General features: G+C 28.2%; 1 protein-coding gene across 2 annotated transcripts in view; it reads left to right on the forward strand.

The window, feature by feature from the left end:
* Positions 1 to 23,845, forward strand: part of vap (RAS p21 protein activator vap) — a 68,649-nt gene that overhangs the window by 11,819 nt on the left and 32,985 nt on the right. The window lies entirely within an intron of this gene.

Below are 23,845 nucleotides of genomic sequence, written 5' to 3' on the forward strand. Positions count from 1 at the left end.
CGGAATAAGGAAGAAATACTAAAAAAAAAAAATTAAAAACAAAAATTGAAAAAACCTTATAAGTCCTTCCGAACTTCTAAGTATGATCATCATATTTAAATCCTTGTTTTATGATTTTATTTTAATTATTAAATCACAGAGACGAGGGTACGAGAGAGGTAGATACTACACATCAAAATGCTGCTTTAAATAGTAGCCTGCAATTAAATTTCACTCAACAACATTCCCCATTTAGCCTGAAATGGTTGTAGCTTTTGAATGACAATACTCTGGGCTTGGGTTGGCTGGCTGGCTGCCTGGGTAGATGTTTGTCTGGCTGCCTTTCGGCTTCCCTTTGCTTGGCCGTCGATCTGTCGCTAACTTTGCATATTGTTCCAATTCCAGTAAAGACGGCGGGAACTCTTCTCTGTCGTATTTATATGCAAATAATGCTACATGAAACAAAAAAGTCTTGCCTCCTCCCGTTGGCTTGCCCTCGAAGGCCACAACTTTACGTTTGTCGTTGGGAATCCTAAGGTAAATTGTGTGGACAGCGGGTGTTTGGTTATGCATGAATCATTCGGAAATACAATGTTTTTTTTTTTTTTGCCACCGTTTTATGCTACAAAATCCTACACAATACAGAGGCCTGCCATATGAAGATGAAGATGACGAAGGAAAAAGCCGGCAAATAAAAAACAAATCGCAGGCAAAAGCACTTAACACACAAATTTACGATTCTAAGATAGAGAGGGGGAGTCCAGATGGGCTAGTTGTTATAAACATTATGGAACCAGGGGGACAAATAGACATCAAGGCTGGCAAACAAACTGACTCGCAATCAAATGTCTCAGAAAGGAAACAAAATGCATACAAATCTCTACCATTTAAGTATATGGAAACATATAACAAAGTGGATATTTATACAGGAATACAGATATGGGTCATTCCATGTTAAAGTTATTCTAATTATTGGAATCCATGGTTCACGATCCAAATGACAATTTTCATAAAGATTGGTCCCATAGGATACTAGTTTAGATAAAAAATTTAAGTGAGATCTGTCAAGGACCCTCTGAATTAAAGTGAGTTAAATTTTATAATTTTGGACAAACGGATGTTTCTTGGAATTCGGAAAAACTGGTGTTTTGAATTCAAATAACTTTTTTCTTATTTCTTCTCGCGAAATTTGTCTCAAGAGTCGTAAAGTCGTATTTTCTTTGGACTATTTGGATTATTTATATTATTTTTGTTTAAAATCATTTTTTTTTTACAAAAAACATTTTCTCATTAGCTTTCTAAACGAATACTTTCAATTTCCCCCTAAAACGCTTAATAATCTCGTAGTGTTCTTTCTAATTTTTAAAAATTTTAAACGAAAGTCATAAGAATATTTCATTTTAATGCTTTTTTCATCTTTTTAACCAAATGTCCCAATAGAATAGATCCAACAAAATTTTAGATTCACAGTGAACAGTAAACGAAACTGAGATATCTCTATGTGAGAGAGTAAGATTGAGATGGACGAAGATATCATTGTGATTGTGAGCTAACCAATTCAGTGTTGAGAGTAATGATATTAACATTTAAGATTTATCATGTTATCTAATGCTAACATTAGCAATAACATAGATAGTATATAAATATATTAACAGTTAATGAAAAACTTAACATGACATGTAGAATATTGCAATGATGTTAATGATTGTGTGATGTTGTGGTAATGCTACAAAATATCTAGAGGAAAGTTTAATTCCCATAGGAGGACATAGTTTTCAAAAATTTAATCACTTGATATGAAATTACCCATATGCTATATAAGAATGGACAGACAGTAACCGTTTTGCAAAAAAAAATATTCTACAATCGTAAAAGGTAGTGTTAAATACAAGGAGGCTTCATTTTGTCATAACACCATGAACAAGAGTAAACTAAAAATTCCTGGCCATCTAAAGGATCAACAAACACTTATTCTTAGAGATTAACACTCAAAATTTAAAGCAAGCATTTATTCGTTTCGCCTGAGTGTTAATGTGAGTAGTTAGTAACCCCCCACAAAAAATTACTTCAACACTTTTAGCCATAATCAGATATTTTTCACAGACCAATGCTCTCCTATCCGGGTAATTAAAACTGTTTCTGAGCCTTTTATAGCTAAGGTGTCAAAAGAATTTCTAATTGTTGAAGTTTAACACTTGTCATGCCAAGGTATCATATTCAGCCTCCATAATTTAAAGAGCAGTTATTCCTTCTTACTTTTATTTGCCTGGGGAGATTTTTGGTTTTGTTAATTTAATAAGAACATTTAAAAAGGGATTAGTCATTAGTTGATGGCGATATTAGTGGTTGGTGTACAAAATTAAATTAAAATGTTTGGAGGCATGGTGGCTACAAGCTGGAAATGGCAGACTTTTAACAACAGTGGACTGTTAATCGATAAAAACTGGTGACAGTAAGCTAAAGTAAAATAAAACTCTCAAACACAATTAGAGAGCCTACTTCATGACTGGCAAATGTACGAGAGAGAATCGTGTAGAATAAATTTTGCAAAGAAAACAAGGATTTCCTTTATTAATCAGCTCTCGTTGATATGAGAGAACAAGACAAAATAAATACCTAAGCCCATCTTCTTAGATAACATTGAAATTCACTTTGATCTCTACTACACAGAGGAAACTTTTCTCTTATGAGAGAGAGAGAAGGCCATTCGAGTGTATTGTCACTTTTAATGATCTCCTTAAAGCTGAAACCGAACGCCGTGCATTCATAATAGTGGGACCTGTGGAGTTTTACAAAGCTGAAATACTCGATTATACCCTCGTTATATTTGTTGATGGTTTAATGGTTCACAATAATGAAGAACAACGGTGGTACACAAGATTAATGGGCAAATTATGCAAATTCACTGGCCAAATAATTCTTCCTCGGAAGTAACTGGACAACGGAAAAAATACGCAAATTATCATTTAGTTCTATAGCATCACCAATCAAATCGCGATAATAATAAAAAATGATAACAATTGGCAACAGTGACCATATTTAAATACAAAAGCAGAAAATACAGACATTTACATAGTTGGGGCTAATGCCAACTCCTCCATTGAAAAAAAAAAAACAACTGACATACAAAAAGATTCCCTCTAGAATCGTAAGGGGCTTATGAAAGTGTAAATGTACGCCATATGAGTCAATCGGACAATAGTCGCTTATACTGCAGACAATCCATTCTCCTTCAATGGAGCATGATGAAAGGCAACAATTTCAGATTTGGTGCGATATTTGTCACTGCATACGGCCATTGTCATCAACATTGTTAGGGAGAGATTATTGACATGCTTGGCCTTCTCTTCTGTTTCGGTTTTTTTTTTTTTTTTGAAATGCATTTGATTTGATGAGAAAATGGGTGGGGGAGCTTTTTTCAAATAGATTTCTTTTGATGATTTTGTTGGGATTCCTTATATTCCTCTGCTTTAGCATGCTTCTTGGTTTCCGAACTTTTATCTAGGGAAACCCAACAAAGTTTGTCATTCAAAGATTAAAAAAATATATATATATATTCTCTTGGTTGCTGGTGTTGGGGTCCCTACACGAGAAGACAATAAAAACAAATATCATGAAAATAAAATCTTTGAACTACTTTTCTGCAACAAAACAGAACACAACGAAAGCAACAAATAGCGATAATGCACATTAGCAACAAATACTTCTAGATGCCTTCACCACCATCCAGCACCCAACATTTGTGGCCAAATAAAATAGAGAGATGAAAAGTCTTTATGAATAAATAAACATAAAATGCAAATTATGAGGGTATTCACTTTTCTTCTTTTGTAGCTTCTCACATCTTGGTGTTTTTGTAGGGTGCAGTTGTTAACATCTGTTAACAAATGAAACATAAATTCAATGTGATGTAAACAATTTCCTTTCGTTTTCTATGGAGAATAATGCGGGCGTAGACATGTGTTTTTTATGTTGTACTCTTTAATTTTAGTGATAAAGAGAGCGAGAGAGAAAGAGAGGTAGGGAGTTAGTGCGAGAGTAATTAGAAGATTAGATCACAGAACAGCTGATTAATTATATATTTTTTTACTTAAAAAAAAAAATTACTTCTATAAAATTTTAAGTTGAAATTTTATTTCAAAATTTATTTCTATAGAATAGTTTCTATAGATTTTATTTCTATAATTTTAATGTCCTCTGATTTGACCTTTCTTTAATGTTTTTATAATATTTACTGTCAAAAGAAAAAATATATATTTAATAACATTCAAATATAAACTTTAATGACTTTACTAAATACTTTGATATTTGTAATGGGGGACGACCAATATAACACTACCTCAGGTCTTTCAACATTTTGAGGAATTTATATTTAGATCCATTAAAATAAACTTTACCAAAAAAAGCACGTGTCATAAAAAAATTACAATAGCAGCCGCCGCCATACACCTTTAAAAAAAACGAGCTTCACAGTAAAATTCGTCACCCTCCCCTACCATATCTGACTTTTTATAGTCATAATGGTATAAATCTGGGTTGGCATGTCTCTTCATGGGAAACTCATAATTGAAAGGTATCCCCACATTAATATGCAAGCGGATTTAGCTTAGACTACCACCAATGACTATATTTCTTTTGTCACTTTATTTGGTCATAGCTTCCTTCTTGCAGTAAATAACCGTCATCAAACAACCAAATCTAAAACGTAGTCATTTTGTTGGTTTGGTTTTTGCGGATTCGTTATGAATTTCAATTAAGCCGTTTTATTCTTGTCGTTTTGTCTTCATTTGTGTTGGTTTTTTCTTTTCTTATAACAACAAAGGAAAACATAAAACTAATTGTTTTATCACAAGGATTTTGCAATTTATTGACATGTTTTAAGAAATAATTTATTTGAATGATCAAAAATTAAAAAAAAAAAAATAAAACAAAATTCTTACAAAATTTCCTAAAGAAATAACATTTTGACCAACAATTTCTTTAGAAGTAAAATTCTTTTAAAAGAAAAACTGACAAAAATTTACTTAAGAAATAAAATTTTGAAAAAAATACGACGAAATTTTTATAGAAAAATAAAATTTGACAAAGATGTTTAATTGTTTGCTTGTCAATATTTTCTGTTCCTTTTATGTTTTATTTAGCTAATTGGACCTAAATTCATTGATGTAAAGAAGAAAACCTTTTTACATGACAAAATTTTCCTTAGAAACTAAGTTTTGATGTCATTTGTAGAAAATTTTCTACAAAAATACTTTCTATAGGAAATTTTTTATATAAATACAATTGAAAATTTCATCGAAATATTGTTTCAAAAGACTTTTTATCTATAAATATAATTTCCTAGAAATTTCTAAAAAAATAAAATTTTGACGAAATTTTCTATAACAATAAAAAATATATATATACTCACAAAAAAAAATCTGATTCAATCACGAAATTAATTGATGCAATTAATTTTTTAAATTGAAATGATAGTATCATTTAAAAATTTGATAGACAGTCAATTAAAAAATTAATTGATACTATTAATTTGTGTGATTGATTTTTGTTTCAATTAAAAAATTTGTTGAATCAATTAAATTTTTAATTCAATATTTTTTACAACTCAATTAAGATTTTAATTGGAAACATTTTCGTGAAATTTTTTTTCTGTGTAGGAAATAAACGTCCAACGAAATTTTTCGTAGAAATCAAATTTCTATGAACATTTTATTTAGTAATAAAATTTGTAGGAAATTTTTCTATAGAAATAACATTTCACAAATGTTTCACTCGCCAACCTTGTCAATTCCTCGGCGTCCTATCATAAAAAACTTCAGTTTTGTTAAAAAAATATAGGTAGTCCGTGATCTGGCGCCAATATCCAACCACTTGAGAATTTTTTCTTCAATAAGGCAATTTTGCGAAGGCCCTAAAAGCCTCCTTTTTAACTTTTTAATATTGTGTCCACTGTTGCCACTCGAGCCAAAAATAATCTACCAAAATTGGGAGAAAATTTTTCCAAAAAACTACCGAACCAAAAAATCTTACTTTGCAAAATTTTATATCCATAGAAAATTTTGTCGCAAATTTGTTTCCATAGAAAAATTTGACAAAAGTTTTCTATAAATTTTTAAAATTTTCTCGAAATTTTATTTCTATAGAAATTATTTTCAAAAATTTTATTTCTATAGAAAATTTAGTCAAAATTTTATTTCTATAGAAAATTTCGTCAAAATTTTATTTCAACCGAATACTTTTTGTCGACATTTTATTTCTATAGAAAATTTTGTCAAGATTTTATTTCTATAGAAAATTTTGTCAACATTTTATTTCCATAGAAAATTTTGTCAAAATTTTATTTCTATAGAAAATTTTGCCAAAATTTTATTTCTATAGAAAATTCTGTTAATATTTTATTTCTATAGAAAATTCTTTTAATATTTTATTCCTTTAGAAAATTTTGTCAAAATTTTATTCCTATAGAAAATTTTGTCAAAATTTTATTTCTATAATAAATTTTGTAAAAATTTTATTTCTATAGAAAATTTTGTCAAAATTTTATTTCTATAGAAAATTTTGTCAAAATTTTATTTCTATAGAAAATTTTGTCAAAATTTTTATTTCTATAGAAAATTTTGTCAAAATTTTTATTTCTTTAGAAAATTTTGTGAAAATGTTTTTTCTATCGAAAATTTTGTCAAAATTTTTTATTTCTATAGAAGATGTTGTCAAAATGTTATTTCTATAGAAAATTTTGTCAAAATTTCATTTCTAAAGAAAATTTTGTCAGAATTTTATTCCTATAGAAAATTTTGTCAAAATTTTAATCCTATAGAAAATTTTTTCAAAATGTTATTTCTATAGAAAATTTTGTCAAACTTTTATTTCTACAGAAAATTCTGTTAATATTTTATTTCTTTAGAAAATTTTGCTAAAATTTTATTTCCATAACAAATTTTGTCAAAATTTTATTTCTATAGAAAATTTTGTGAAAATTTTATTTCAACCGAATACTTTTTGTCGACATTTTATTTCTATAGAAAATTTTGTCAAAATTTTATTTTTAAAGAAAATTTTGTCAAAATTTTAATTCTATAGAAAATTTTGTCAAAATTTTATTTTTATAGAAAATTTTGTCAAAATTGTATTTCTATAGAAAATTTTGTAAAAATGTTATTTCTAAGAATTTTTTTCAAAAATTTTATTTCTATAGAAAATTTTGTCAAAATGTTATTTCTATAGAAAACTTTATTCCTATAGAAAATATTGTCAAAATTTTATTTCTATAGAAAAAATTGTTAAAATTTTATTTCTATAAAAGATTTTGTCCAAATTATATTTCTATAAAAAATGTAAAAATTTTATTTCTATAGAAAATTGTCAAAATTCTGTCAAACTGTGACAACCGTGATTGTGTCCCTTTTTACAGTCTTCGCCTACACATTTGTGCCAAAGCAAACAAATGTCAGCTACTTTCTTTGTGGACTATTATCGTCATTATCGCCACAGCTGCTTGTAAATCTTGGACAATATTGTGAAAATATCTGTGACCCATAGACCATCGCTTGAGTTTAAATATTTTCCTTTTGTTTTTCCTTTCCTTAGTAGAGTAGAGTTGATTGGTCGATTATTTTGTCGTTGTCCACAATTGCAATATTCCCCTTTCTAGATGTAGCTTGGTGATGGTGTATGGTTAAAGTTTCTTTTTAGTTACTGCATTATTTATTTTTCCAATTGTTTGGAGAGTGTTATCATTTTCTTATGATTTTTTTTGTCGTTGCTCATTTGCAACATTTCCTATTATTATTTTTCTTGAGTGTGTGTGTTTTGTTTTGTGAAGTGCGATTGCATTTCTTTTTTTTTATCATTTTTTTTACTATTTACGGGTTTGGTTTTGTTTATTAAAACAAGAGATAATTTAATGGAATTTAAAAACTGTAATAAATCTGAATTACTTTGATACTTGCTGATCGAATGATTAGATATGAATTTTTATTTTCTTTCTTCCGTATAGTGAAAGCATTCGAATGTTATCGTTCTGCCAAGACTGACCTAGAACAACATTAATAATAACAAAATCTTTAAAATATATGACACATAGGGTACGAGTATTACAGTTCATTGGATGATATATTTTTATCGCTTTTTTTAATGAAAAAAAAAAATTTGGAAATGTAGAATTTTATGGTTAGGTAGAATTTTATATTTAAAAGACGTTTTTAGAATTTTATATATAAAAAAAGACGTATTATTGGAAATATATTAAAGAGTGAATTTATTACATTTAAAAATAGATAAAAGACTGAGTTAGGAAAGTCTATGCTCGGGCGCCACTTTTTCCGAAATTTATCAAGTTTTATAAATAACAACATTTGCTTTTTCTAAATTCTATTAGTTTTTAATACAATTTAATAGTACAAAAAATTTCCGTTATTATTAATTCCCATAATATTCTGCGACTCTGCCATTTTTAAATGTCAATTGCCAAAGGCCTCCTCCATAGAATATTGAATAATCTTGGGAACTTTGTAATTAAAATTGGTTTTAAAGCTGTCATTTTGTCTCTCAATTAATTTTTACTTGTCTCTGAGGTTTGGTATTTTATATATCTCACCCACTGTTACCAATAGGAAATGCAACGTCAACGGGTTTATATGCTCATGACTTACAAGCTAGAGAAATAGCGCAAAAAAATCACTCAATAAAAAGTAGCAATGTAGTCATCGTGTCTACTGAATGCATAATAGTATTTTTTTGTACATTAATCTTTTATTACCGGTCGTTGTTTTTTCGCCTTTGAATTTAATGAAACATGCAATAATGATAGATTGTATATATGTTTGCGGCTATTAAGTGGCACAGTAATTCGACTTGTATTTTTTTAAACTAAAACGATTGCAATTATTTGAGAATTTAATATCTTCGACAATAGGAATGTTTATGCACGGGCGCCATTTTTACTCTTTAAAGGGAAAATGATGAAATTAGAACATGTGTAAGGAGCGTCTGGAAAAAAAATTTTGACTCTCCATGCATTTATATTCCTTGGCGCCCGATCATAATAAAATATTTCTAGAACAGAAACTTTTCAACAAAATATTGTTTAGGCAAAAAATTCTACGAAATTTTCCATATGACATAAAATTTCTTGGGAAATTTACTCTAGAAATATCTTTTTATAAAGGCTTGACTCTACATGTATTTATATTCCTTGGCGCCCCATCATAATGAAATGTTTTTAGAACAAAATATTTTTCAAGAAAATATTTTCCAGAAAAAAAATTCAACAAAATTTTCATTTCTAAGAAATTTCTATGAAAGTTTACTCTAGAAATAAAATTTCACAAATGATTGACTCCTCATGCATTTGTATTCCTAGGCCCCCGATCATAATAAAATTTTCTATAACAATAAAATGCCAACCAAAAAGTGTCTTAAATAATATTTCGACGAAATTTCCTATAGCAAATAAAATTTATTGAAAAATTTACTCTAGAAGTAAAAATGTATATGAAAATTTACTCTAGAAATTAAACTTCACAAATGATTGAGAAAATTTTCTATAGAAATAAAGTTTTGACAAAATTTTCTACACAAATAAAATTTTGACAAAATTTTCTATAGAGTCACTTAAATAATATTTCGACGAAATTTTCTATAGCAAATAAAATTTATTGAAAAATTTACTCTAGAAGTAAAAATGACTATGAAAATTTACTCTAGAAGTAAAAATGTCTATGAAAATTTACTCTAGAAATTAAATTTCACAAATGATTGAGAAAATTTTCTATAGAGATGAAGTTTTGACAAAATTTTCTACACAAATAAAATTTTGACAAAATTTTCTATAGAGTCACTTAAATAATATTTCGACGAAATTTTCTATAGCAAATAAAATTTATTGAAAAATTTACTCTAGAAATAAAAATGTCTATGAAAATTTACTCTAGAAATTAAATTTCACAAATGATTGAGAAAATTTTCTATAGAAATGAAGTTTTGACAAAATTTTCTATAGAAATTAAGTTTTGACAAAATTTTCTACACAAATAAAATTTTGACAAAATTTTCTATAGAAATGAAGTTTTTACAAAATTTTCTATAGAAGTAAAATTTTGACAAAATTTTCTATAGAAATAAAATTTTGACAAAATTTTCTATAGAACTAAAATTTTGACAAAATTTTCTATAGAAATACAATTTTGACAAAATTTTCTATAGAAATAAAATTTTGACAAAATTTTCTATAGAAATAAAATTTTGACAAAATTTTCTATAGAAATAAAATTTTGACAAAATTTTCTATAGAAATAAAATTTTGACAAAATTTTCTATAGAAATAAAATTTTGACAAAATTTTCTATAGAAATAAAATTTTGACAAAATTTTCTATAGAAATAAAATTTTGACAAAATTTTCTATAGAAATAAAATTTTGACAAAATTTTCTATAGAAATAAAATTTTGACAAAATTTTCTATAGAAATAAAATTTTGACAAAATTTTCTATTGAAATAAAATTTTGACAACATTTTCTGTAGAAATAAAATTTTGACAACATTTTCTATAGAAATAAAATTTTGACAAAATTTTCTATTGAAATAAGATTTTGACAAAATTTTTTATATAAATAAAATTTTGACAAAATTTTCTATAGAAATAAAATTTTGATAAAATTTTTTATAGGGATGAAATTTGACAATATTTTCTATAGAAATAAAATTTTGACAAAATTTTATATAGAAATAAAATTTTGATAACATTTTTTATAGAAAAAAAATTGTTAAAAGTTTCTATAGAATTAAAATTTCGACAAAATTTACTATAGAAATAAAATTTAGATAAAATTTTCCATAGAAATAAAATTTTGATAAAATTTTTTATAGAAATAAAAATGTGATAAAATTTTCTATAGAAATAAAATTTTGACAATATTTTCAATAGAAATAAAATTTTGACAACATTTTCTATAGAAATAAAATTTGATAAAATTTTCTATAGGAATGAAATTTGACAATATTTTCTATAGAAATAAAATTTTGACAATATTTTCTATAGAAATAAAATTTTGACAACATTTTCTATAGAAATAAAATTTTAACAAAATTTTCTACAGAAATAAATTTTTGAAAAAAATTTTCTATGGAAATAAAATCTTGACAAAATTTTCTATAGAAATAAATTTTTGAAAAAAATTTCTATAGAAATAAAAATTTGACAAAATCTTCTATAAAAATAAAACTTTGATAAAAGTTTTTTATAGAATTATATTTGTTGTTTGCGTTGACTAAACTACAAGAGTAGCTTAACCAACAGAGGAAAAGAATATTTGTCAAATTTATTTGGGCAAAGCCCTATAGACTGCAAGAAGGTTGGATGGACACACATTTCGGAATTACCACATTCCTCATCAGCATCCTCTACTTGCAGCAAAACTATCAACCAATTATCAGCATAAATTCGGGTAGTTCACTAAACCCAAAAAATCCATTTTTTATAGAATTAAAATGTTGTTAAAAGTTTCTATAAAAATAAAATAAATAGAAAAAAAGAAATAATTTTACACTAAAACTGATCAATTAATTTCGTGGTTACAGCAAACAAATAAAAGCATTTATAACACACAAATTAATTTTAATTTAATAAATTAAAATATTAAATACTAAATTTTTTTATGAAAATATATTTTCATATTCAATTTTAACAATTTTAATTGAAAAAAATGTTGGTGGTAATTTTTCCAGTTTTTTTTTTTTAATTTTTTTCTTTGTACATAATTTAACTGCAAACACTGTGTCCATTTAGCACCGATAATGAAGATGCCTATGGGGCTCCGTGAAGGTATTGTTTGATGATGTTGATGCTGTCTATTTAATTCTCATGCACTCTCTGCTGGAGGTGGCGGTGGTGTAAGGTGATGTTAATAACATTAGTAATCAGGTGGCAACTAATGAAACTTAATTGACATCTGTGTCATATCATTGTGTCACTTGGCGAATGATAAAGGCAGGCGATAGAAAGCTGGAGAAGAGGGTAAATGGGGAAGGACAATGGAAAATCGAGACTTTGCAACAAAATTACTCATGAGACCAGGGATTCCATATCATTGGCCAATAATTGTATACGAATTTGAATTGCTAATTTGGTTAACAAGAAATATTTTCAATTTCAATGAATAAAAATCATTTTCATGTAAATTTTCTGAGTTTTTTTTGTATTTTTTTCATTTCCAAAACAACAGTTTTTTTGTGTCATAATTAATTGGTGGGATATCGAAGGCATTATGTTTTCTACATTACATTAATGAAATGAAATCAATTGTGTGTTTGTTTATATTTTGTCTTTCTCCCCAAATTGAAAAGAAAAAACACGCATAACATAAGATGTTAATGACCTCTAGGGGGAAAATGTTTACTGTAGAGAGTGAGACTGAGAGAGCTAGAGTGTGTGTGATATGGTGATTAGTATTTTTGTGAGAGCAGAGGTGAAAAATTGCTTAGATTTCCTATTTTTATTCATGACCCTATATAACACTTGTTTAATTTAATTATAAATAAATAAAATCATTTTTTTCTTGATTTATTCTTAGATCAATATTTTGTGTAGCATTGTTTGTCTCATTTTGTTTTTTTTTTTTTTATAAAAATAAACTATTGAACATCAAAAAGGTCATCATAGAGCTTCTAAGTAATTCTCATAAATTTTCCTCAGTTATTTAGAATTTCTTATTTTTGTTGTTATTATTTTTTCGAATGAAATTTATTGTTGTTATGATTGGGATTTTTTTCGTTCTGGTTGCTAGTTTTTTCTTAGAATAAGTATCAATTATCGCTTAAAATTTTATTTTTATTATTTACGATTTGTATCTAGTCAAATGGCATAGGTCAAGCTATTGGCGGAGTAATGTCGACTTTAAAGTTTGTTTGGAAACAAAGATTTCATTTCTATATTAATAATTTTGTCTTGCCTGGGATTTTGTGAAAGCAAATTTTTATAAAACTATTCAGACTAATGGCATATTTCATACTAAGGAAGTTAGGTTTAGTTGAGGCAGAGATGATCTGAGTTATCGGTAAGAATTTCTAATAAATGGCACAAAAGGTGGCACTCGCTCTAAAAGGTATAACACCCAGTGACAAAAGAAAAAATATGAATTAGATGAACTTGTATTAATTTTTTTATATCGAATTGTGAAATGGCCTTTTCAAGCAATAATTTTGTATCCTTTTGATGAAAAAATCATTCCTTGAAATTGTTAGTTCGGGGGAGTAGCTCAGTTTACCTACTAGAAGCGTTACCAAAATGAAATTTTATTTTGGACCAACACTTTTCCAAAATTGGACCGAAATTCGTACCAGTGGATTATTTTTCCAAATTAAAAAAGTATCATTTAAAAGTTGAAAATTTTCCAAAACTCTACTTCGATAAAAATGTTATCAAATTTTTATTTCTATTTATATTTATAGAAAATTTTGTCAAAACTTTATTTCTTTAGGAAATTTCCTCAAAATTTTATTTATTTAGAAAATTTTGTCAAAATTTCATTTCTATAGAATTTTTTGGCAAAATTTTTATTTCTATAGAAAATTTTAACAAAATTTTTATTTCTAAAGAAAATTTTAACAAAATTTTTATTTCTACAGAAATTTTTGTCAAAATTTTATCTCCAATTATGTCAAAATTTCATTTCTATAGAAAATTTTGTCAAAATTTTATTGCTATAGAAAATTTTGTCAAATGTATTTCTATACAAAATTTTGTCAAAATTTTATTTCTATATAAAATTTCGCCAAAATTTTATTTCTATAGAAAATTTTGCCAAAATTTTATTTCTACAGAAAGTTTTATCAAAATTTCATTTCTATAGAAAATTTTAATAAAATTTTTATTTCTATAGAAAATTAAAACAAGTATATACAGCAGTAAGTTCGGCCGGGCCGAATCTTAAATACCCACCACCATGAACCAAATATTAGGGTTTCCTTTGAAATTTCAGGAGGGCTTGAGGACTTGAGGACACTTCCCGAAGATAAATTTAAAGATTTCAACTATGAGGACTATATCAGATTCTGGATTTATAAGAACCATTTTTGTTTGAGTTTTAGAGGAATCATTAACATCTCTTGTAAGTGTGCAAGAAAATTATAAAATAACGTCTTGATTTGAAATCTTAAATCTCTAGAAGTAAAATCTGGAAATTTTACATTGAGTTTCAAGCAATTTTCATGATCAGTGCGACTTCTACACCCTCAAGAAGTGAAGTCGGTCTATATGGAGGCATTACCAAATGGACCGATAAAAACTTAATCCGATGCACGTTTTTGTGAGCCTAAAATACCAGAATATTTACAATTTCAGGCAAATCAGATAAAAACTACGGTTTCTAGAAGCCCAAGAAGTAAAATCGGGAAATCGGTCTATATGGGGGATATACCAAAATATGGACCGATACTCACCATTTTCGGCACACCTCTTTATGGTAATAAAATACCTCTAGATTTCCAATTTCAGACAAATTGGATAAAAACTACGGTTTCTATAAACCCAAGACCCAAATCGGGAGGTCGTTTTATATGGGGACCATACCAAAACATGGACCGATACACACAATTTTTGGCACACGTATTTGTGGTCCTACAATACCTCTAGATTCCCAATTTCAGGTAAATTGAATAAATACTTCGGATTCTAGAAGCCCAAGAAGTAAAATCGGGAGATCGGTCTATAAGGGGGCTATACCAAAATATGGACCGATACTCACAGTTTTCGGCACACGTATTTGTGGTCCTACAATACCTCTAGATTTCCAATTTCAGGTAAATTGAATAAAAACTTCGGATTCTAGAAGCCCAAGAAGTAAAATCGGGAGATCGGTCTATATGGGGGCTATACCAAAATATGGACCGATACACACAATTTTTGGCACACGTATTTGTGGTCCTATAATACCTCTAGATTTACAATTTCAGGTAAATTGAATAAAAACTTCGGATTCTAGAAGCCCAAGAAGTAAAATCGGGAGATCGGTCTATAAGGGGGCTATACCAAAATATGGACCGATACTCACAGTTTTCGGCACACGTATTTGTGGTCCTACAATACCTCTAGATTTCCAATTTCAGGTAAATTGAATAAAAACTTCGGATTCTAGAAGCCCAAGAAGTAAACTCGGGAAATCGGTCTATATGGGGGCTATACCAAAATATGGACCGATACTCACCATTTTCGGCACACCTCTTTATGGCCCTAAAATACCTCTAGGTTTCCAATTTCAGACAAATTTGATAAAAACTACGGTTTCTATAAGCCCAAGACCCCAAATCGGGAGGTCGTTTTATATGGGGACCATACCAAAACATGGACCGATACCCACAATTTTTGGCACACGTATTTGTGGTCCTACAATACCTCTTGATTTCCAATTTCAGGTAAATTGAATAAAAACTGCGGTTTCTATAAGCCCAAGAAGTAAAATCGGGAGATCGGTCTATATGGGGGCTATACCAAAATATGGACCGATACTCACCATTTTTGGCACACCTCTTTACGGGCATAAAATACCTCTAGATTTCAAATTGCATGCAAATTGGATAAAAACTACTATTTCTATAAGCCCAAGACCCCAAATCGGAGGTCGGTTTATATGGGGACTATATCAAAACCTGGACCGATATAGCCCATCTTCGAACTTGACCTGCCTGCAGACAAAAGACGAGTTTGTGCAAAATTTCAGCACGATTGCTTCATTATTGAAGACTGCAGCGTGATTACAACAGACAGACAGACAGACAGACAGACAGACAGACAGACGGACAGACGGACATCGTTATATCGTCTTAGAATTTCTCCCTGATCAAGAATATATATACTTTATATAGTCGGAAATCGATATTTCGATGCGTTACAAACGGAATGACAAACTTATTATACCCCCGTCACCATTCTATGGTGGTGGGTATAAAAATATATATTTTTATAGAATTTTTTGTCAAAATTTTTATTTCTATAGAAAATTTTGTCGAAATTTTATTTCTATAGAAATTTTAACAAAATTTTTATTTCTATAGAAATTTTAACAAAATGTTTATTTCTATACAAAACTTTAACAACATTTTTATTTCTATAGATAATTTTGTCAAAATATTATTTCTATAGAAAATTTTGTCAAAATTTATATTCTATGGAAAATTTTGTCAAAATTTTATTTCTATAGTATATTTAAAAAAAATCTTATTTGTATAGACATTTTTGTCAACATTTTATTTGTATAGAAAATTTTGTCAAAATTTTATTTCTATAGAAAATTTCGCCAAAATTTTATTTCTATAGAAAATTTCGCCAAAATTTTATTTCTATAGAAAATTTTACCAAAATTTTATTTCTACAGTAAGTTTTATCAAAATTTCATTTCTATAGAAAATTTTAATAAAATTTTTATTTCTATAGAAAATTAAAAAAAAAAAAATATTTCTATAGAATTTTTTGTCAAAATTTTTATTTCTATAGAAAATTTTGTCGAAATTTTATTTCTACAGAAATTTTAACAAAATTTTTATTTCTATAGAAATTTTAACAAAATGTTTATTTGTATACAAAATTTTAACAAAATTTTAACAAAATTTTTATTTCTATAGATAATTTTGTCAAAATATTATTTCTATAGAAAATTTTGTCAAAATTTATATTCTATAGAAAATTTTGTCAAAATTTTATTTCTATAGTATATTTAAAAAAAATCTTATTTGTATAGACATTTTTGTCAACATTTTATTTGTATAGAAAATTTTGTCAAAATGTTATTTCTATAGAAAATTTCGCCAAAATTTTATTTCTATAGAAAATTTCGCCAAAATTTTATTTCTATAGAAAATTTCGCCAAAATTTTATTTCTATAGAAAATTTACCAAAATTTTATTTCTACAGAAAGTTTTATCAAAATTTCATTTCTATAGAAAATTTTAATAAAATTTTTATTTCTATAGAAAATTAAAAAAAAATATATTTCTATAGAATTTTTTGTCAAAATTTTTATTTCTATAGAAAATTTTGTCGAAATTTTATTTCTACAGAAATTTTAACAAAATTTTTATTTCTATAGAAATTTTAACAAAATGTTTATTTCTATACAAAATTTTAACAAAATGTTTATTTCTATACAAAATTTTAACAAAATGTTTATTTCTATAGGAAATTTTGTCAAAATTTAAAAAAACAAAAATATTTCTATAGAAAATTTTGTCAACGTTTTTATTTCTATAGAAAATTTTGTCAAAATTTATATTCTATAGAAAATTTTGTCAAAATTTTATTTCTATAGAAAGTTTTTTCAAAATTCTGTTTCTATAGAAAATTTTGTCAAAATTCTATTTCTATAGAAAATTTTGTCAAAATTTTATTTCTATAGTAAATTCAAAAAAAAATCTTTTTTGTCTAGACATTTTTGTCAAAATTTTTATTTCTATAGACAATTTTGTCAAAAATTTATTTCTATAGAAAATTATTAATTAAAAATTACCGATTTTACGAAAATGGACCAAAATCAACCAAATTCCATTTGGTCCAACCATCTGACCAAATTTAAAAATTAATAATTGTTTGAACCAATTTTGGTTCGATTGGACCGAATTGGCAACCCTGCCTACTGTGGAACATTTTCTTTGCATACTTTTGGGCTAACATCTATAGTATTCGAATATTAAATTCGATAATTTGGTAAGACATCAAATAACATCCGTAATATTGAGGAGATTTGGGATAAAAATGTATTAAAAACTAAAAAGAATTAATTTAAAGTGGCATACGAATTTAAGAAATATAGCATTTAGTGGCACATTAATAAAAAAAAAATCTTAGCATTAAGGAGAATTTGCCTTATTTTAAAGACAGACGACTTAACGAAATTTCAAAAATACGTCCTAAATTTTATAAAAATTTTTAAATTAAAAATTATATACTCACTTAAATTGAAATTTAAAATTTTTGTTTTTTTTTATTGTTGATATTGTGAAAATAGCATGTCCTAAAATTTAGGTTGCATAATCTTCAAAAAACAAATTAATCAGAGAATTTAACGATTCGAGGATTTAAAGAAATTCCTAAATGATTTGTTTCCTTTATGATTGACGCCTAATACTACATATGTATAGAAAAAATTAAACGATTTTCCATGTTAATCGCTATAAATCAAAAAAGTTGTTTGTTTTTATATATTTTCCACATTGATTTGAGAACATACTAAAACAATTTTGGGGAAATTATGTAGCAGCTGTAGGCGGAATATACACCCAATGGAATATTGTTTTATTTTCCCAAAACATTAAGATCATTACAGGCTTGCCAAATAACACGAAAACTCTTAGAGAGGGCGGAAATAACTTCAAGTCTCCAGAGTAATAAAATAAAATAGACGGCCCTAATGTTTGTTGTAAATGGACTATTTTGTGGCATTTCAATACGTGTGTGCATGATGACCTCTGATGTTTTACCACATGGTCACCATCTCCACTACCATCGCCGTCACGACCGGACAGCGGGCCCACACCTCATACATACACAACACACAAAAGAAATTCTAATACCAGAGTGTTGAGCAAAGACTATTAATAAAGAAGACGTGAAATGGGCTTTGATAGTGTTAGTACTAGAAAACAGAGATTAATATCATACTTGTTGGAAAAGCGCTCCGAACTTACTGGTTTGATGCAGACAATTTTTATTTAGCTATTTTCTCCAACATTTCACGCAAATTTCTGTGTCGGTTGCACTAAATTATTAATTAAATGTTTCACAAAGTGTTTTTGTTCGTTTAAGAGTTAAAAAAATTGCTAAAATAAGCGAATTAAGTTTTGTTACGAATGCAAAATGAAAAGAGAAACCGAAAAAAAGTTGCAACGTCTCATGGAACATGTATGATATTAATCTCTGTTTTTTCAAGAAAAAGAGGAAGAGCAAGCTTATCTCATGTCTTCTTTATTAATAGTCTTTGGTGTTGAGTGTTTTGTGTGTAGCGTGGGGTGGGGATAAGTGTGTTGAAGTGTGTATGTGTGTATTTCCTATTATTGTTTATTGTTTTGATGATTTTTATCACATGAAAACTTGCTCATTAGTGTGCAATAAATAAGTGAAATATACGAAACCCTCGGCTTGCTCCCTATAACCAGGTCAGGCAATTACACTCGAAGAAAAATCAATAGAAAAAAAAACAAAAACATAGTTATGGCCAGAGAATAAAGCTACCGAGTCGCTAGACTATTTGAAACGCCGACGTGTTTTTTGCCAATTGACGCAGCAGTCGAATAATAATGAATTTATAGCTATGGTATAAAAACATAGCTATAAATTCATTAAAATTAACATTATTTACCAAGAGAAAAATTACATTGTAATCTTGTTATTCTATGCTAAAAATTAGCATATGCACTTGAATTTTATTTCAGTGTAAAATTTCTTTTGTATAAGGCGCTAAATTTCTTAAGAGATTTTCTTTGTTCATCTACTTCATTCTCTCACTCACTCCATTGTCATCTATTATGAGTGTTAACATCAAAGACTATTAATAAAGAAGACGTGAAATGGGCTTTGATAGTGTTAGTACTAGAAAACAGAGATTAATATCATACTTGTTGGAAAAGCGCTCCGAACTTACTGGTTTGATGCAGACCATTTTTATTTAGCTATTTTCTCCAACATTTCACGCAAATTTCTGTGTCGGTTGCACTAAATTATTAATAAAATGTTTCACAAAGTGTTTTTGTTCGTTTATGAGTTAAAAAAATTGCTAAAATAAGCGAATTAAGTTTTGTTACGAATGCAAAATGAAAAGAGAAACCGAAAAAAAGTTGCAACGTCTCATGGAACATGTATGATATTAATCTCTGTTTTTTCAAGAAAAAGAGGAAGAGCAAGCTTATCTCATGTCTTCTTTATTAATAGTCTTTGGTTAACATTGCATTGTATCATCACTTGGTGTGATATGAGGGTTACCGTGTGTGAGTGTGTGTGTTGTTGGTTTTCTTAGTGTAATATTGTTTTCTTTATTATTTATTATTATTTTGATAAGTGTGCCGTCTGTCGCCTATTGCTTGCTATACTTGCCTCGTGCTCGTATTCTCTCTCATATTTATATACTCTCTTGATTTTTTTGTTGTTTTTTAAGTTAATTATGCAGAGGAGAATAGCACAGTGGGAAGACATTAAAAAATACATATATGTATAGGAAATATATCATTATTTGGTTTGGAAAGTAAATTTAAACCATATGTTTAAAGAAATTCACCGTCGGTGATATATGAAATTTGAAATAAATAAATAATAAATCCAAACTTATTTGGGTTTGTTATTTAAAAATTGGGTAAAAATTCAATACTTCACTAAAATTTAAAAGCAGTAGAAATGCTTACAGAAGCGATACCAATTTAGTCTTGCTTTAATTAACTTATTGTCGTTAATTGGTATCGCTTCTGTAAGCATTTCTACTAATTTTAAAGTTAGATATTTCAAAGCAGTAGAAATGCATACCGAGAGTCCATAAAATCGACAGAAAATCTAAAAACACGGGAAAATAAATTTATTTAATTTTTTCAGGAATGTATGAAGGACATCTTAAGACCCGCAATAAATGAGAATATCTAAAAGAAAAACAAGTAAGGAAAGTCTAAAGTCGGGCGGGGCCGACTATATTATACCCTGCACCACTCTGTAGATCTAAATTTTCGATACCATATCACATCCGTCAAATGTATTGGGGGCTATATATAAAGGTTTGTCCCAAATACATACATTTAAGTATCACTCGATCTGGACAGAATTTGATAGACTTCTACAAAATTTATAGACTCAAAATTTAAGTCTGCTAATGCACTAGGATGGAACACAATGTTAGTAAAAAAAATATAGGAAACATATAAATCTGAAGCAATTTTAAGGAAACTTCGCAAAAATTTATTTATGATTTATCACTCGATATATATGTATTATAAGTTTAGGAAAATTAGAGTCATTTTTACAACTTTTCGACTAAGAAGTGGCGATTTTACAAGGAAAATATTGGTATTTTGACCATTTTTGTCGAAATCAGAAAAACATATATATGGGAGCTATATCAAAATCAGAACCGATTTCAACCAAATTTGGCACGCATAGCAACAATGCTAATTCTACTCCCTGTGCAAAATTTCAACAAAATCGGAGTTAAAAATTGGCCTCTTTGGTCATATGAATGTAAATCGGGCGAAAGCTATATATGGGAGCTATATCTAAATCTGAACCGATTTCAACCAAATTTGGCACGCATAGCAACTATGCTAATTCTACTTCCTGTGCAAAATTTCAACTAAATCGGAGTTAAAAATTGGCCTCTGTGGTCATATGAGTGTAAATCGGGCGAAAACTGTATATGGGAGCTATATCTAAATCTGAACCGATTTCAACCAAATTTGGCACGTATAACTACAATGCTAATTCTACTCCCTATGCAAAATTTCAACCAAATTGGAGTAAAACTCTGGCTTCTAGGGCCGTATAAGTGCATATCGGGCGAAAGATATATATGGGAGCTATATCTAAATCTGAACCGATTTCTTCCAAAATCAATAGTGTTCTACTTTGACCCAAAACACATACTTGTGCCAAATTCGAAGTCGATTGGGCTTAAATTACTACCTAACAAAAATGTGTTCACGGACAGACGGACATGGCTATATCGACTCAGGAGCCCACCCTAAGCATTTTTGTCAAAGACACCATGTGTCTATCTCGTCTCCTTCTGGGTGTTGCAAACATATGCACTAACTTATAATACCCTGTTCCACAGTGTGGCGCAGGGTATAACAAACACTTTATTCGGCAAATAAGTTTTCTTTGTTCCCTTAAAGATTTTGGTATGGTTCCGAGTGAAAGATGCGGTTCCTATAAAATAAAGCCTAAGCTTTAAAAAAAATAATCCGTCAAGAAGGAAAATGTAGATCAATTTTTGAAAATGTTTAACTAAACTATATTGCAATGCTGATATGAAAATAATATGTAAATATTTTTCGACAAAATTTAAGAAAATTTATTAGATGAAGCTCCGTTAATGCTACACTGAAAAAAATATTGTCGTGAGGTCAAAGATTTAATGTCTTTAAAATACGAATTTAAATTTTGCTTAGCATAAGACACATAAGACACATTTCTCTAATACAAAGCTTTTTTCCTTGTCCAAAATTCGATAAACTTTTCAATGAAGTCGTATTGTCCTTATAATTAAGTGATTTCACTTAGAAATTCGTATCATAACATGAAAGAAAAAATGTTTGGGCTAAGGTCAACTTGACTTTAATTCAGAAAATTTTCAGAAAAATTCTTTAGCTTTAGTAAAATTGTCTTCAAATTTGTTGTCTTTTTGCATCTTGACAACTAAGCAAAAATCGTTCAAATATAGGACATGTTTTTCAACACTTTATTTTAAAGACGTTTTTTACTTGAAACATAGCATAATTTCTACTGGAAGTCGAGTCTTAATTTGGAAAATAAAGTTGTCGTTAATTCGTTTTTAAAGGACTTTGATAGCATATGAAGACAAAAAACTGAAAAAGCGAAAAATTAAAATTTGCTTTCTGTTAGAAGCAAGTACACAAAACCCAAATTTAAAAGAGAATTGTGTCTTAACCCTGGAAAGTCATCCTTATTTTTTGTACACTAAAGTCATCCTTCGTCATTTTGACTACGGCTTATTTCAAGACGCTATAATTTGCATCGTGCGCAAAAATGAGAACCAAAAATTAGTTTATTTCCTTATTCAATTTGTTTTTAAATAGTATAAGACAAAAATTCATAAAATGGTTGTATTGGTATAACTTAAATTTATAATTTCCCCATCCACCAAAATGCATTTTAAATAGAAAATTAAATTAAGCGTCGTCATTTTGACGAAGGATGACTGTCCAGGGTTAAAAGTATCCTTACTTGTATTCTCCGCTTCTTTGGATCGGAATCAATACCAAAATTTTTAAAGTAAAGAAAAAATCTTTGGAACCGGACATGCTTTTTTTTAGTGTACGTTACGAACGAACTATTAAATCGTACTAAAGACATGTCTGTAATCCTGCCTAAATATTCGTACACCCATAGAAAAAATCATGAACGGCGTGGTCATTTTGAAACGATCCGTTCATGAAAGTGAATCAACACACATGTGTTGTCAAACTGAGAACAGATGGGGACAATCTGACAACGTAAAAATGACACCATAAATTTTCAAAACAACAACCAGCGTTCATGATCTGAAAACGTAATGGTTACGAATTTATAAACAAAATTAAAAAAAGATTTCCCCTACCGTGACTCGAACCTGTGTTGCCTGCACGATACACGTTAACAGTCGCCTTAGCACATTGCACCAACGGCGTAGTTGACATAACAACGTCTAACGATTATTTTAAGACATTTCATGACCAAAGAAAAACGAATGCCGTTCATGAAATCGTGAACGCCCGTGGACGAAATCGTGAACATTCCGTTTTGATTTTTTGTGAACGTTTCCGTTTCATTTTGACAACGTCCGTTCACGATTGTGAAACGCAATTTTTTCTATTAGTGTATGGCAGTTACAAATTTAGCTGCTGAAAATTCGTACTTTGAGCGAAAAAAATGTGAATTAGAAATTTTCATATATGTATGTCTTTAGCGCCACCACATTTTTGGCAAAACTGTGGAAAATACTAAATTTCTTTGCTTCATTTGTTTTAGCTCAATTAACTACATTTTTTTATAAAATAAAAAAAAACAACACGATTCAAAATCGCCAAAAAATCTTAGCCTGTATTTAAGGTTTTTTTATTTTTAGACATTATTCCTCCAACCCCCATTTTCAGGAAGGTCCGTTAGTGCTACGTTAGCCAACGAAC

The sequence above is a fragment of the Haematobia irritans genome, chromosome 3, assembly GCF_050003625.1.
Source record: "Haematobia irritans isolate KBUSLIRL chromosome 3, ASM5000362v1, whole genome shotgun sequence".
NCBI lineage: Eukaryota > Metazoa > Arthropoda > Insecta > Diptera > Muscidae > Haematobia > Haematobia irritans.